The following is a 14,712-nucleotide window of genomic DNA, read 5'->3' on the forward strand; positions in this document are numbered from 1 at the left end:
CTTGTGTGGCTCTGATGGGGATAGGTGGTCCAGCATCAGCTCCAGTGTTGTCTCTGTGGTTGGGACCAGGTGAGTGCATGACAGACGGCAGCCTGGACGATGACGCCAGGCTCCAAATCGCAGCCTGGCTGCTCCTCAGAACTGACGAATCACTCCAACTGCATGATGCATCCCTGACTTCATACTTCACATCACAAGCCCTCATCGATGGGATCTTCAACAGTGATGCAACAGGACCTCGCACCGCAGCCTTGTCGCATCTCGTAAGCAGCAAATCCCCTTGGCTGCTCCACGCATCTTCAATGCTGATCCTCACAATACTCCACAAACCAGGATTGAAGGTTTCTCAGCAGCCCTAACTAGGTCCCTGAAGCTGGCCCAAGCTCCATCACGGTTGGCCTGAACTTTGTCGTTGGCCTGCATGTCACAGTTGGCACTTTACACATTTTGGTGATATTTTAACGAACACCTTTAGCATTGAATATCTCTGGTTTTACTGATTGGCTTTTTGTTGTTTTGGTCTTGTTTTATTTATGAAAAATGACTCTATATTTCCTACTCTGTTGTGGTCTCCTTTTGTGGTGTTAGTTCACTGTGTTACTGTTCGAAGTGTTGCACAAATACTTTACACATTGCGGCTGAGTTAAGCCTGACTGCCCTGTGTCAAGCTACCCGAGGGTTGAGCACAGGTTAATTTAGTTATTGCTTCTGCCTTCACCCTGAGAAGAATTGTGGTTGCTGCTTGTGAAGGGTTTCACCCCCCTCAACTAATAACCACATTTCTTACATTTGCAAAATATTAATTCCTATCTTACTATGGCATGCTGTATTTTAAAGCAGTAGTTAGATGTATCTCTTAATACATCACCCATGTATCTCTTAATACATACACCCAGTCTCAAATCTTCCTAGTTCCCATAGAGCAGAACAATATCCAACAGATATCCCAGGCTCTGCCTTACTGTGACTCTGCAAACTGGGCCAAATACAACCCATTTTGCACTTTACCCTGTTATAGCAATGGCAGGTAGGCACAGCATTCTCAAGGAGATAGTGTAGGGGAGTGCGCTAGAACTAAAAAACAAACCAATAGCAGAATAAGCAAATATCCAGCAAAGTGCTTACCTTTTCAAGAAAACAAATACTTTATTACACAATAGAAAGCAAAACTACACACTAAAAATGCCAAAAAACAACTTTGTGTTACTAGGATTTGTGCTGTAACTCTCCCATTTCCTCTCTGTTCCCCTGCATCTCTGGTCTCTCTCTACCCTAGTTGTTGGTGGTCTACTTTTAACAGTAGTACCATGAATGACCCCCAAATATGGTATGTGTAGCGTCCCAACAAGACTCTTGGCACTCGCTGGTGGAATTAGTCCTGTGAGCCATGCTTTGGCTGCCCAGGCTCCCGGATATGCCTGCGCACTTCAGCTGAGTGACAATGCTCCAGCCAGTAGTTCTTCACATCTCCCTTCTCAGGAATACGGAGCACATTCAATGATGCACCCATGCTGTCCAAAGCTCTTCTGGAGTCCTTTCCTCTGGGTGTCCCCAAGATATGGGGGATATGCAGCACCTCACTCCTCCAGGGACAGACACTCCTCCAGCTGGGTTGACAGGCACCTTACCTCTGAGCAGGCAGGCAGGCAGGCTTCTGGGTAATTCAGGTTCAGTATAAGCCTACTCCAGCAAGAGATAGATTCCTCTAGTGCAGGCCTGGACTAGGAACCCAAAGCAGCCCTGGCAAATGTTGGTAGTCCAGCCATATACGGAGCATAGTGATCGAGTACAATGAGCGAGCCTGACCACTACAAGGAGTGGGTGAGGGTTCTCCTCCAAAAGAATTTGGGAATAAATGGCAAAATATTGCATTCTGCAACACATTCTTATTATATACTCAATTATATTAGATGTTAAAGCATAGTAAATGATGACCTTACAGTGCACCATGATACAGCAATCTTTATTGGGGCTCCTCAATGATTCTGTCACCACCACTCTCCAAAAGTGCCTCTTATCACTCCATAGCCCCTCTCTCACATGTATTCCATTGTTTTATAGCACCTCCCATTCAAGTGAAGGATGTTGGAGCATTTTACATCACAAACACATCCAGAGACGATGAACCATACGTTTGTATATAACTGTATAGACAATGTTACACAAGACAAAGGGGACTACAAGCTGTAGGATTCACATATCATCCATCCATTTTTAAGCGTGCTTGGTCTTGGGAAGCACAAACTCAGGATTCAGAACATAACACAGTGGCTAGCATTGGCTTTACAAATAAGAATTCATTTCTACTCAAACAAATCCTTTTCAGCAAAATTAGGATAATGAAAGCCTGGGACAAAAAACAAAACTTTCTAAGCTACATTATAATTGCAAGTTATGAACTGCAATGTAACAAAATGATTTCTGTGACAAAAGCAGTAACCTACTGAGCTATGCACATAAAATACTGTTCTGTGATCTGCAGAGGACACGCTGTTGCAGCAGGCATATGAACCCTCAGCCCTACTTTAGATGAGTCAAAACTGCCACTAGACAAAACTCCAATCTCTCTCCAGCAAGTGCATTAATCATCAGAGTTATCTTGGCACCTTTATTGTTGCCTGAAAACCAGTTGGATATACAAGGAACTATGCAGTAACAAAAACACCCCCACACCCTTCCAGTCTCCCGGGAAAATGCCTGATGCCTTGCACAGGTAACATCTCCTCACCTCTGAAAGACTGTCGGGCAGGCAAATAACAGGCAGTGGATGTTTAACCTGTCTAAAATTGTAGAATCGATTTAGGGTGGTTCTTCTTTCAAGTGTCCTTTGTGCACTATTCTCCAGACACATACTTTTTGCAGAGAGAGATACTTCTCACAGCTGGGGAGTCTCCAAAGTGAAGCATGCCCAACAGAAGAACAAAGAGGTCTGAGGTGTCTGCACCTAGTTGCAATACGTCCTACTGAAGAAGTAGTCAGAAAAAGACAGAAAGCCAGGCCTCACCTAAAGGTTTAATCACATTGTACAATAGAATTTGCAGTCCTGCTCCTCAGCTTTATCATGCACCAAATAGCAATGTTCAGGAAGGCAAATCAGCATCTCCATGCTCAGCAAAGGGCCATATTGAATATCTAAAGGAGCCAAGTCTCAACTCCTCTCGCTTCAGTGTCTAGGTCTTCTCCCTCCAGCTTTAGGATTCTGAGCACTACACTCCCATTGTCTGGAAAAACAACCCTCTCCTCCATCTTGTGCACAGGTAGACCAGAGGTATTCAAAATGGATCCTACTAACCACCATTATTCTTGATTACTCACGCATAACATGTATGTATCACACAGACTATACATATAAACACATATAACACATGCAAGGATTGTAAGTGCTAGGAAATGGATAAGTCGCCTCTCTAGTGAGACAGATATAAATATCTTATAATAAAATGAAATTTCAAATCATGGAACACTGCCATCACCACTCTATGTGCCAAACCTGTGACAGAGATAGAAGTCCAATGAAAGTAGCTAAGTGCATACTTGGTGCACCCCTCCAGTCATGATACCAGATACATGTATTTGGGCACTAAGGGCAGGGGGACATACCTATTCCCATGCAGGGGTATTAGAACATTTCACACATACCCACAGAGCATGGATTTTTTTTAGCTTGATGTCCATCAACTTCCAACAAATCTTGACAAGATACACCACAAAAAAACCAACTGAATGCATTAGGACAACTCCCCAAAGACACAATACATCACCGAAGTGTCTGATAGTAAGAAATCATCTTGCTCCCAAAAGTACTTGCCAACAAGATATATACACACAGAGTATATACATTACTCACAACACTTCTCAACTATCTTCAACAGTTTGGAAATGCACTTAGTTGGCAATCATGGGATTCCCTATCGCACTAATCAAAAAGTGCCCCCTGCAATTATCTGAGCAGAATTCAATTGAAAATGGAGTAAAACAGGGATGTGTGCTTAAATCATTCCTGTATTGCTTTATTGTTGCAGACCTTCTAACCAGCAGCAAAACACATGGGACCTGATCCACATTAATCTTCCTCTTGTGCTGAAAACAACTCAATTTATTCACAAAAGGATTTCTGACAGGCACGTAAATATTTTTAATAGCACACTGTTTGGGTCTGCTTGTTAGGGCATATGAAACGAAGAGCTGCTTTAACTATTACATTTCCTTTAGCATTGATCACTGAGCTTTGGCTTACTCCACCAGCACTTCAATCCGACATAAATGGAGTTGAAAAAGAAAAGTGAGCAATATTTTTGATATTATCACACTGTCCAAAGAATTCCAGATACTGATTATCCCTTCTTGACCATCTGTTACAATAATAAGTGGTAAAGCCCACCCTGAGCACAAGAATAAATATTTATGCTTAAGGTAAGGAGTGATTTTATTGAGATACCATCCACAGTGTAATACCACTCAAAGGAGAGAGAAGAAATGGCTCTGTTGAGCATGAAATTGGCACAAGTAACTAGACCTCACAGTGATGCACTGATCTCCTGGACATTGAAGCCTCTGGACATGGTGGCAGGTTCTACAGATGACTGAGGATGGTTCCATCCACAGGTGAATATAATGGAGCGGAGTTACCATTCAAGCCTCCTGCTCTTTCTGATTCACACACCATGACTCACATTGGATCAGTGACCCACTGGCGATTGAATCACTGAGACTGGGGTGAGCATCGGATCTGTTTTGTAAGATGTGTGTTGTGTGGAGTGTGATGCCTCCTTCTGGAAGAACAAAATGTGTGGATTTTGTTCAGCGATTCTAGGAGTTGGTTGCTCCTCAGACATGCAGGTCATGCGTGGTCAAGGGCTCAAGCTGAGTTGACCACTTTGGCCCTCAGTTTTCCTAAATATCAAAATCCAGGTGAGGGGCAGCAAGAGGTATATAGTGCATGATTAACTTCTACTATTGTGCTGAGATTATGGCTCTGGCTCCGGACGGAGGAGTGTGTGAACAGTTTAAATAAATGACATGCCTTTACCTTGATGCAATCTAATGTCAGGGGAGCTGAAGTTAATAATAAAAAAGGACCCTTTCTTGATACTAAGGGTCAACTCTTCTCTAGCCACAAGACTAAAAGCACTGATATCAAAAGCGAGCATGGTAGTTCAGAGAAGGAGGAAGCAGCTGTGTGCTTCTTGCATTGACCCGAGATCGCTCTATGGGGTAGCGTCAAATCAATGGGTGTTGCGGCAGGATGTCCACCACAACACCCACTGCCCACCCCTTTCATGCTAAGTATAGCGTGAAAAGGGGCTTATTTACTAGGCGACGTTTAGTCATGTTAAGTGGCTTAATGCTGCCTTGTAAATAAGGCGAAGCCCCTATCGCCACAAGAACGTCTTTGAAAAGTGACATTCCTGTGGCGATAGGGGCTTGTAAATATGCCCCTAAGACTCTTGTTAATCTTCAGGAAGTATGATGAAGAATGGCACTCCTAAGCTTTTCACTGAAAACAATGCTAAAAAGGGCAAACATCAGGTGTTACTTCCCAAGATTTGGTGTCAAACTGTTTTATCAATATGGCAGCTTAAACACCCACATTCTATTTATTTCCCTGCTTCAGCGATCTAATACATGTTGTAATTGTACCAGAATATCGTTGTCTAATATTATCATCTGACAAAAATAAAGTGTTGTGAATCTTGTTTTCAAGAATAACAGCCCATTGAAGTTAATAGTAGAAAATGAACACACACTTCAATATTTTTGAAAACAATATGCAGACAATGATAATTATAGCAGACAATGTTTTTGCTATTGATTTTCTGACATGCAATCAGATTTTCAACTTTGCAGCCCCTCTCAAAAACCTGTACAAATACCATTTTGAAGGACATTGCAACACCTGAATACCCTCAAACAGCTCCTAATTGAGAGAGAGCTTGAAGGTCTGCACAGAGATATGTCAAAGGTGGCATGGGAAATAATGCACTACCTGCATTATTAATGCCCTCTTCAGTTTATTAATGGTCATTGAGTTCTATTGCATTAAAGGCAAGCAAATATTAAAATTAATGTTACAAACTGCAAAGTTCTCCCTGTAGGGAACAACTGGACATTAAGAGAGGGCTCTGTCCAAAGGGTACCAAGTTAAAATCCATTATAGACTCTAACTGGCCTATCTTTTTATGTACGGAGACACCACACCCGTAAAGATACTATTCATTAATTCCTTTGTGAATGCCAAACAATCCTAAACTTACACAAAAGTGTAAGCTCACCTTTGTGAAACAGGCCTGCAGTGTTTAGGAGAAACCCTTAATGAATGGCTGCCTGACCTATACACACCTAGGATGAAATGTAATGAAGAGATGTGAGCAGGGCATAATTTTCAGGAAAGGCGTTTTATTAATCTGAAGGGCGTACCCGCGCTGCTAGAAATGGGTTTTGGGAGGGGTCACACAATGTTGGTATCATAGGCAGATTATTTACTGCTAATACACTGGATGTGTTATGAAATATTCAATATTTTCAGATAGGGACCCTCATGTGAATGACTAACCTGATCCCCAGGGGACTGACTCTGAGGATCAAAGCATGTCGGTTCCTCTACAAAACTCCAGCATCTGTTGATGAATTTAACTAAAGAAGCTGAATGATCAAACGTGGAGGATTTGATTATTAAAATGAAAGTGATAGGAAGTACTGAGATAAGCTAATTCTGAGCCCAGATATATCAATTTACCTGGTGCTTAATTTGTCAATAAATAAGTGCAGGGAGCAAATGTTTTTCTTAGGAGCTCACCGCCACTGTGGCATGCTAGAGGTGCCGAAATCCACGGCTACAAAGTCTTGATTGCATCTCATGCTGGTTTCTTCCACCCTCCTACACTCCCAGTCTGTTTGCCTCACTCTTGCAGGTTCTTTCTCATCCCTGCCTTTTCTCTCTGTTTGTCTATCTTTTTTTCCCCCTTTTTCTGCCTTTCTCTCTCTTGCTCTCGGGCACAATCTGATGACAAGAAATAAGTCCCAGTCCCAAAAAATGAGAACCGGTGACCACCACCTTCAGCTACCGACACAAATGAAGCACTTAAGAAGCAGTAGTGGAGGAACTCTCTAGAAGGCACATATAACAAATTAACTGAACAACCTTTTTTAGGAAACCTAATTCTCAAGGCTCAGACAGACAGTCTAAACAGATCTAACTTTGACACACTAGCGGCGCACTGGGCTGCACCATACTTACAAGGCCACGCAAAATCATCCTGCATGACTTTTCACATTACTTTGAGTGAAAGGGGCATTCCATGGCTTTTGCTGAGGGTGTTCTCACGCAGCTTTCATGGAACATGACGCATTCCCATATTTGCAACAATTTGTAAAACTGGGAATGTGTCAGAATACTACACTTCCCCAGGCGTAGGAATGGCACAACCGAGGAGAAATACTTTTATTTCTTCTCGTTTTCTCCCCTTTTTATGCATGCTGAATTCTGCAGCACGCATAGAAAGATGAAAATGCCTCGGGGGAGAAGGAAACGAACAAGATACGGCACATTCCTGTGCTTTTTTTTTGATGCGCGGTAGCGCAGCAGGAAGGTTTGCAGCGCTGTCGTGCGTAAAAATATAGTAAATGAGGCCCTATGTCTCAAGCAGTTTTACTGCACAAGTCAAGAGGTAAAACTGGATCACAACGTGGTCAACATCATGTCTCATTATGACAAGCAAAAGGCTCCTGGTAAACGCATTGTGTAAAAAAATGAAAACGCGAGAGGTGATGACGTGTGTGTATTTGTTATTCTTCTTTTTTCAACTCAAGGACTTAAGCAGAAAGTAAACATTATTTAATTTTGCGCGCAAATCAACAGGGACACCAAAGAATATCAAAATCTCACCTTCATAGTTTGAGGAAGGAAAATATCACTAGCTTTTTTCGTGATTCTTCCAAACAACCTATCATTTTTTCCTGCCCTACAGTAAAAAAACATTTTAAGAGCCCATCGATTTCTGTAAGAAATATGAATGTCTTTTGCTTTGCTCGTTTAAATTCCTTTAATTGTTTGCATATTAAATAAAAAACCTCTAACGACTATAGATTACCTCCCTGTATTCAATGTGACCAGGGACATCTTAAGGATTTTGGGGGCCCTGGGTCAAACGTATTTTGGGGGCCCCTGTTCAGAAGAGCTTTGAATTTATGATTCAATCTAAACTTTTCTTGCCCACTTTGGCCAGGTCTCTGACAGTGCACAAGAACACTGGACCACATTCTAACTGTGTTAACATCTAATATTCATGGGTTGTGATGTGTGTTTTCAATATAGTAACGCTGCAGCAGCTGAATAATATTACTGCAAATAATCTCTGTGACACCCTCCCATTTATCATATGAGACGTCCTATTGTGATCTGTAAGAAGCTTGTTTTTATGGATGTTGCATGATAGATAAACACAAGGGGCCATATTATCAAGAACGGCGATAACATTATCGGCGCTTTAGTGGCAGGAAACTGCCGCTAAAGTGTCGATAAGGGGCTTGATAATATGCCCTGGAGAATTCCAATAGAAGCCCAGGTTTGATGTCCTTCACACCAGAACATGGGGGCATATCAACAACAACCGGCGATAATTGTCTCTAAGCGCACTTGGCGCTAGGATAATTATCGCCGGCTAGCGTGAATTTTTATCGCTGAGATAGCGTGCTATTAGCAACGCTTATCTCAATAGCGATAAAAATCCTCACGCTAACAGGCTAACGTGAGATTATCGCTGGAAACCCAGAGATAATCTCACGTTACCTTGTTGATAGGGACAGGCAAACTTAGCCATGATATCCTTCTTCCATAGGATATCATGGCTAAGTCTGAAAAATACCAGACGTAAAAAAGCAGCGTTAACCGCGGTTAGCGCTGCTTTTTTTGTCTCTAACAGGGTTAGCGACATTCTTGATAATAGGAGACATTTCTCCTAATATTTTACTCTGGAACGCCCCCTTTGCATCTCATTAGAGATGCAAGGGGAAGCGTAGAGTAAAAGGGTGCTAACATGCAAATTTGCATGTTAGCACCCTGTTGTTGATAGGGCGCTAGTTTTATCTCTGCTTTTTTGGCTTTTAAAGCCAAAAAAGCAGAGATAAAGCCCTTGTTGATATGCCCCATGGGCTTCTATTGGAATTCTCAAGCCCCTTATCGCCACTTTAGCGGCAGTTTCCTGCCGCTAAAGCAGCGATAATGTTTGCGCCGTTCCTGATTATATGACCCAAGATTTCTCTGTAAAATGTCTGTAACACTCTTACTCATCACCCACATTAAAAATAAAGTAAAGGAAAACAGTATTTAAAACAATCTGTTTAAGAATTAATCAAGGTCATCAGGGCAAAATTCTGCAGAAAAGAGCTGTCTCTATCAGGGGGTCCCCTGAACGGCTGGGGCCCTGGGCTGGAGCCCACTTTGCCCATGCCTCAAAACTTCTCTGAATTCGACACCAGTTTTGCGAAACTAAATGCAGACACCTCACTGTGGGAACTACCGCAATATTTTCAGGTGTAAAAATACCTTAACTTTCTACATATTCATGTTTGAAGCGAGGAAGAGAATGCAACTTCCACAAGCAGATCTCCATGGAAATATGACGTGTTAATAACACAATAATCCCCCTAATATTTTTCAACGTGTATGTAGTAACCGACCCCCCCACCCAAGTAAATTGCATGCACCATGAAAAAGTAAAACCCATCTCAAAACTGTAGACTATAAATTACTAAATTACATGTCGAAAAAATCGGTTGTATAATGCAAATCGTTTTCCTCATAGCAAAATCCCTTAAAAAATGGTTAACTATTAACAATAATTTTAAATGTTACCTGTTTTGGAGATAACCCGAGACCCAAAAGCAAATCGGAGAAAAGTAAAGAGAAGAGAAACTCCAGTCGAGCCTCTCGCAGCCCCAGCTAGGAAATTGTCTTTGTCTGCAGCTCAAGAGCAACTCCTAAAGCCGGTCCCTTTTATCTGTGCTTCTTTGCCCGGAAAGTAATTCAAGCCCATTGGAGGTGAAATTGTGCTGGCCCATCAGACCATGTGTCCGGGACACAAACTGAAAAGCTGTGTTCCCATTTGTCACCGTTAGAAAAGTGCACACATTCGAGAAATATGCCTCGTGAGACGCTCAATATGTTTTTTAGTGCAGTTAGTTGGTTAATATTTGTAAGAAGCATGACAAGCAGGAGGCATGTATCCTATGCTCTGCTCCTAGTGAGGAGGGGCTGGCTCTCTCCTGCAATGACATGTTTGTGACATCAGTGAACTTGACATGGACAGACAGAGGGTAAAACAGTGTTTTGGTTTCTTTGTTTCACTGGTTTCTCTTTTATTAACCGAGGGTTTCATTGTGGCTCTGTTCCTTAATCAAACATTGGGCCTCATAAGGTGGGTGCCTTTGTGGGGCTCGATTTCTCCGGGCTTCCGGGGTTATATATACTGGAGGTACTGAGAACATTGTGGGGTGCATTATAAGGTCGACCCCGAGGGTCCCTTTAGGAGTGAAGAAATATTGGAGGGATCTGTAATTCTGTGTCTGATTCTTCTGGTAGCTGCTCATTTCTCCCTAGAATTTCACCAGAAGACACTGGCTGTGTGAAAAACGACAGGTCCACGGAGTACTTAACTCTCATTACCGGCCCCGTTGAATTGCCATAGACCTCAAAATGAGGCATCAAAAGGGTTAAAATAATCAGACAGGTTTGGTGCACCTGTTTTATGTTTATCACATGAAAGAAACAAACTTCCTTTGCAACTGTTTGGGTATTTCAAGGGGTAACACATTGTTAAATCCCTGGTGACAGAATCAAATGTATTTATTAATTTAGGGGATTTTAAATCACTTCACCCTGTCACCTACGGGCCCTGGAAGGTGGACAGGTGTGACCAATGTGAGAGACAGCACCTTCTGTGAATGTCATTCCTATTAATCTATGCCTCCCACTCAGCACCGGTTCAGGAATTCCTCGAGTGATAATGTCAAGTATTGATTCGTGTAGGTAGAATTGGTTCTGCTTGTAAGAGGTGAGTGTCAGAGTTGAACGCGGTCTTGATGTGTCCCATGTTGAGAACTAAGAGACGGATTTATTTTTTGGGGGTGGCCCGTTTCTCCGTCAGCGAGAAGAGTAAATTACTCAATCTCCCTGACCGACATGCCCACTGCCAAACTTAGAAATGACAGCCAAACTGGCGGCCATTTGTAAAGTGCTGGAAGGAACCGCCGTCATGGCAGTTCCTGTCGTTACAGTTTACATTTTGGTGCACAGCTCCGTCAACATGCTGGAGCTTTGCTCCAACGTTTTTTTCTATTTTCAAAAAGAAAATCCCAAAGCCAAGATATAAATCGCACCATGAGATACAGTACCTCCAGGTGAATGCAAGTGAGGGTCCCGTAATAGCCTGTGTGGCCTAAAAGCTGAGTTAAAATGTGTAAATTTAAGATACTTCTTGAATTCCCGAAAGGGCGGTTCTTGTTTGGGCAGCAGCCTGATTCATAAACAGGGTCCACAGACTTTGAGGGTTCCATCCCCATCTCTCCTCCACATTGACTTACTGTGGCACATTGTAATGTAAGTTTGAATGTCAGGATCTTTCTCGGTATGTAGGGAGAGGCCAATTTTTCTAGTTGCTGGGTCTCTGATAGAGAGCATTGTGAACTGAATCTTGAAATTTACCTTTTGATGTACAGGAAGCCATTGGAGTGCTTCTAATTCAGGGTGGCATGCTCACACTTTTGAATACATTTTTCACCCCTTGGTGGCTGATTCTGCAGCTTTTTAAGGTTTTAGCTTTGTGTCTTGGTCTGAGTGGCCTAGATGCAGTTGCAGTGGTTTAACATCAGTAGGCCCATGGACCTGGTTAATTCCACCCAATGGATACCCTGCAGAAACAGAAACACACTTACTTTCAAAGCAAGTTTGACATTTGTTCTTCTGACTGTGAAGTCTATCAATGTGGCAGAAGGGGTGGAAGACTTGTCAATGTAGAATAGTACTGGGAGGGTTTTTTCACCAAAGATTGAACTGGGACCAGAGTAATGGACCACATTAAAATCATGTTCATGCTAGATGTATGCTCTGTGGTCAGTATGACTTCTACTTTATTGAATCAGAGGAAGCCTTCTTTTAAACGGAAGCTATGCTTGAGGCCGTGCCTGATGCTGCTTCGTCTCCCATTGTCCCTCTTGAGTAAGATGTATCATGAGCATACATTTAGAATGGGAGGTGATGGCTTCACCGTCTAAGCATGAGGACCCAGATATACTTGCATTTCATTCAATGCAGCAAAGTTGCTGTGATGTATTGCTCTAAAGGGAGAAAGCAGACCAAACGAAATATACTAAGGTATGGCCCTATTTTTCTCTCCCTCTGCACTGTCGTACTTTAGGTAGTCTTGTATTATGCACATTTCCTTGTACCATTGTGCGAGAGTATGTTTCTTTTTTTTTTTTTTTTTTTTTTTTTTTAAGTTTTAAAGAAGATTTTATTAAAGTTCATTTACAACATATTATCAACAAAGCATAGTATTGAGACTAATCTCAAGTAGAAAAATAAAACGTCATATTTAAGAGAGAGCAAGAAAAGACAAGGGAGAGAGGTAGAAAAGAAAAAGGTAGAAGGCATCATCAAATATATCAAAAGCAATTGCAGTAGAAATGTAATCATTGCCACACAAAATTATACACAAAATTAAAAGAGTGCATCAGGCGTACAAAAACTCTTGCAATAAAGATATACACAATAGCTATAAGTTAAACGATAAAAATATGTACATAAAACCATTAGGAATGTCGTCATGGGGGTTTGGGAACTTCTTCTGTACACGGATTATGTAAGGGTAGGGGTCGAGCAGACACATCTAAGAAATCTGTGATGGGGAGCCATAATAAATCACGCTTAATAGCAAGTGTAATGGGGTAAACATAGGCTCTATCGAGTCTGTGATGATAACAAACTCCATACCACCAAGCCTGAAAGGAAACATTCAAGGTATCCTTCCAAGATTTAGTGATTTGCTGAAACGCTACAGCTAAAAGTAAATTAATAATGGACGTGTTAGTGGTAAAAGAGGACCATATGTCTGAAAGACTACCTAAAAAGATATGTGAAAGTGTAAGAGGGAAAGAGGTGGAAAAAATCCTATTGATCTGAGCCCACACATCAGACCAAAATTTATGAATCTTCGGACACTTAAATAACATGTGCTTAAGATCCGCCCCTGACGCTGAGCAAGACCAGCAAGAGGAGGGAATGGAAGGATCAATTGTATGCAATTTGACAGGAGTAACCAAAAGTCTGTTGTATATAAAAAATAACGTTTGAGTCGTATTTGCTGCTCTAGAGGTTTTCCTTATCTTAGTCCAGACCCTATGCCACAGCGAGACAGAGAAAGTGTCCTCTACATCTGATTCCCAGTCCAATTCTGTTTTAGATTTATCGCGAGTACTAGTAGTATCTCTCAATTTTGCATATATCTGGGAAGCAGAAGAAGAAGCCAGTAAGCAAGGGATAGAGAGAGGAGAAAAGTTAGTGTGAGTGATGGAATCAGAAAGAACATTATACCTGCTTTGCAAAACCTCACGTAAAAGCTCATACTTGGATGCATGTGATACATGCAAAGAAAAACGAGATTGAAGGATAGAAAAGGGAATACACGTGCCCTCATCAAACAATTGATGAGTCCAAAGTATACCAAGGTCATGCCAATCCCTCCAAAAAAGTATCCTATTTCGAAGTTTAATAAGAGGATTATACCACAAGGGAGATTGTAAAAAACGCGAACGGTCATCTAAACCATTTAGTATGAGAGGAGAAAAAATTTTCCGAGAATTTTTAAGAATAGGGAGAGAGAATTTATTGGGAATATGGGACAATGATACAAATTCCTCAAAGGTAAAAGGATGAAAAAAAGATGATTCAATCTCTACCCACAAAGGCCTTAACAGGGCATCGGATACCTGCTCGGATAATAAGGGGATAGAATGTTTAAGGAAAAATGAGGAATGATAAGAGGCAAAATCCGGAAAATTAACTCCACCCAACTGCTTAGGGCATTTAAGTTTTGCAAAGGACATTCTAGCCTTTTTATGTTGCCATAGGAATTTAGAGAGCGTAGAATAGATATTCTTATAACAAGACTTAGGGATATTAACTGGAAGGTTAGACAGGTAAAACAAAATAATGGGAACTAACATCATTTTAATCGAGTCTAGTCTTCCCCACCAGGATAAAAACAAGGGATGCCAACGAGTCGTAGAGTCTAGTAACAATGTTTGGAGGTTTTTAAGATTAAGTGCTACAGTGTCTTTATTAGAGGATTTAAACCATAGGCCTAAATATTTTATCTTAACCGGACTCCAATGAAAAGAAGAAGTCAAAAAGTCTGCATGAAAACAAAATTTATTCAGGGGGAGAATTTCGCACTTATCAACATTAAGCTTATAACCTGAGACTTTCGCAAAATTAGATACTTCAGATAAAAAGGATGGAATAGAGGATTGTGGATTGGAAATAAATAAGAGAATATCGTCTGCATAGGCAGAAAGTTTCAAATACTTATCTCCATATGGGAAACCAGTAATATCTGTATTCATACGAATTTTTATCAAGAATGGTTCCAGTGCCAAAATGAAAAGCAAAGGAGAAAGAGGACAGCCTTGTCGGACACCTCAGAAGAGAGGGAACGA

The 14,712-nt window shown here is 41.4% G+C and overlaps 1 protein-coding gene across 2 annotated transcripts in view; it reads right to left on the reverse strand.

Moving 5' to 3' along the window:
- The window catches only part of LOC146866307 (uncharacterized), a 292,597-nt gene that overhangs the window by 275,279 nt on the left and 2,606 nt on the right, over positions 1 to 14,712 (reverse strand). The window contains exon 1 of one of the 2 annotated variants that reach the window (XM_085640841.1): positions 9,854 to 9,985. The exons of the other annotated variant lie outside the window; for it this stretch is intronic. The gene's annotated coding sequence lies outside the window, so the exon portion shown is untranslated. Of the gene's footprint in view, positions 1 to 9,853; positions 9,986 to 14,712 lie in introns of those variants that run through there. 2 annotated transcript variants of the gene reach the window in all.

The sequence above is a fragment of the Triturus cristatus genome, chromosome 2_1, assembly GCF_964204655.1.
Source record: "Triturus cristatus chromosome 2_1, aTriCri1.1, whole genome shotgun sequence".
Taxonomy (NCBI): Eukaryota; Metazoa; Chordata; class Amphibia; order Caudata; family Salamandridae; genus Triturus; species Triturus cristatus.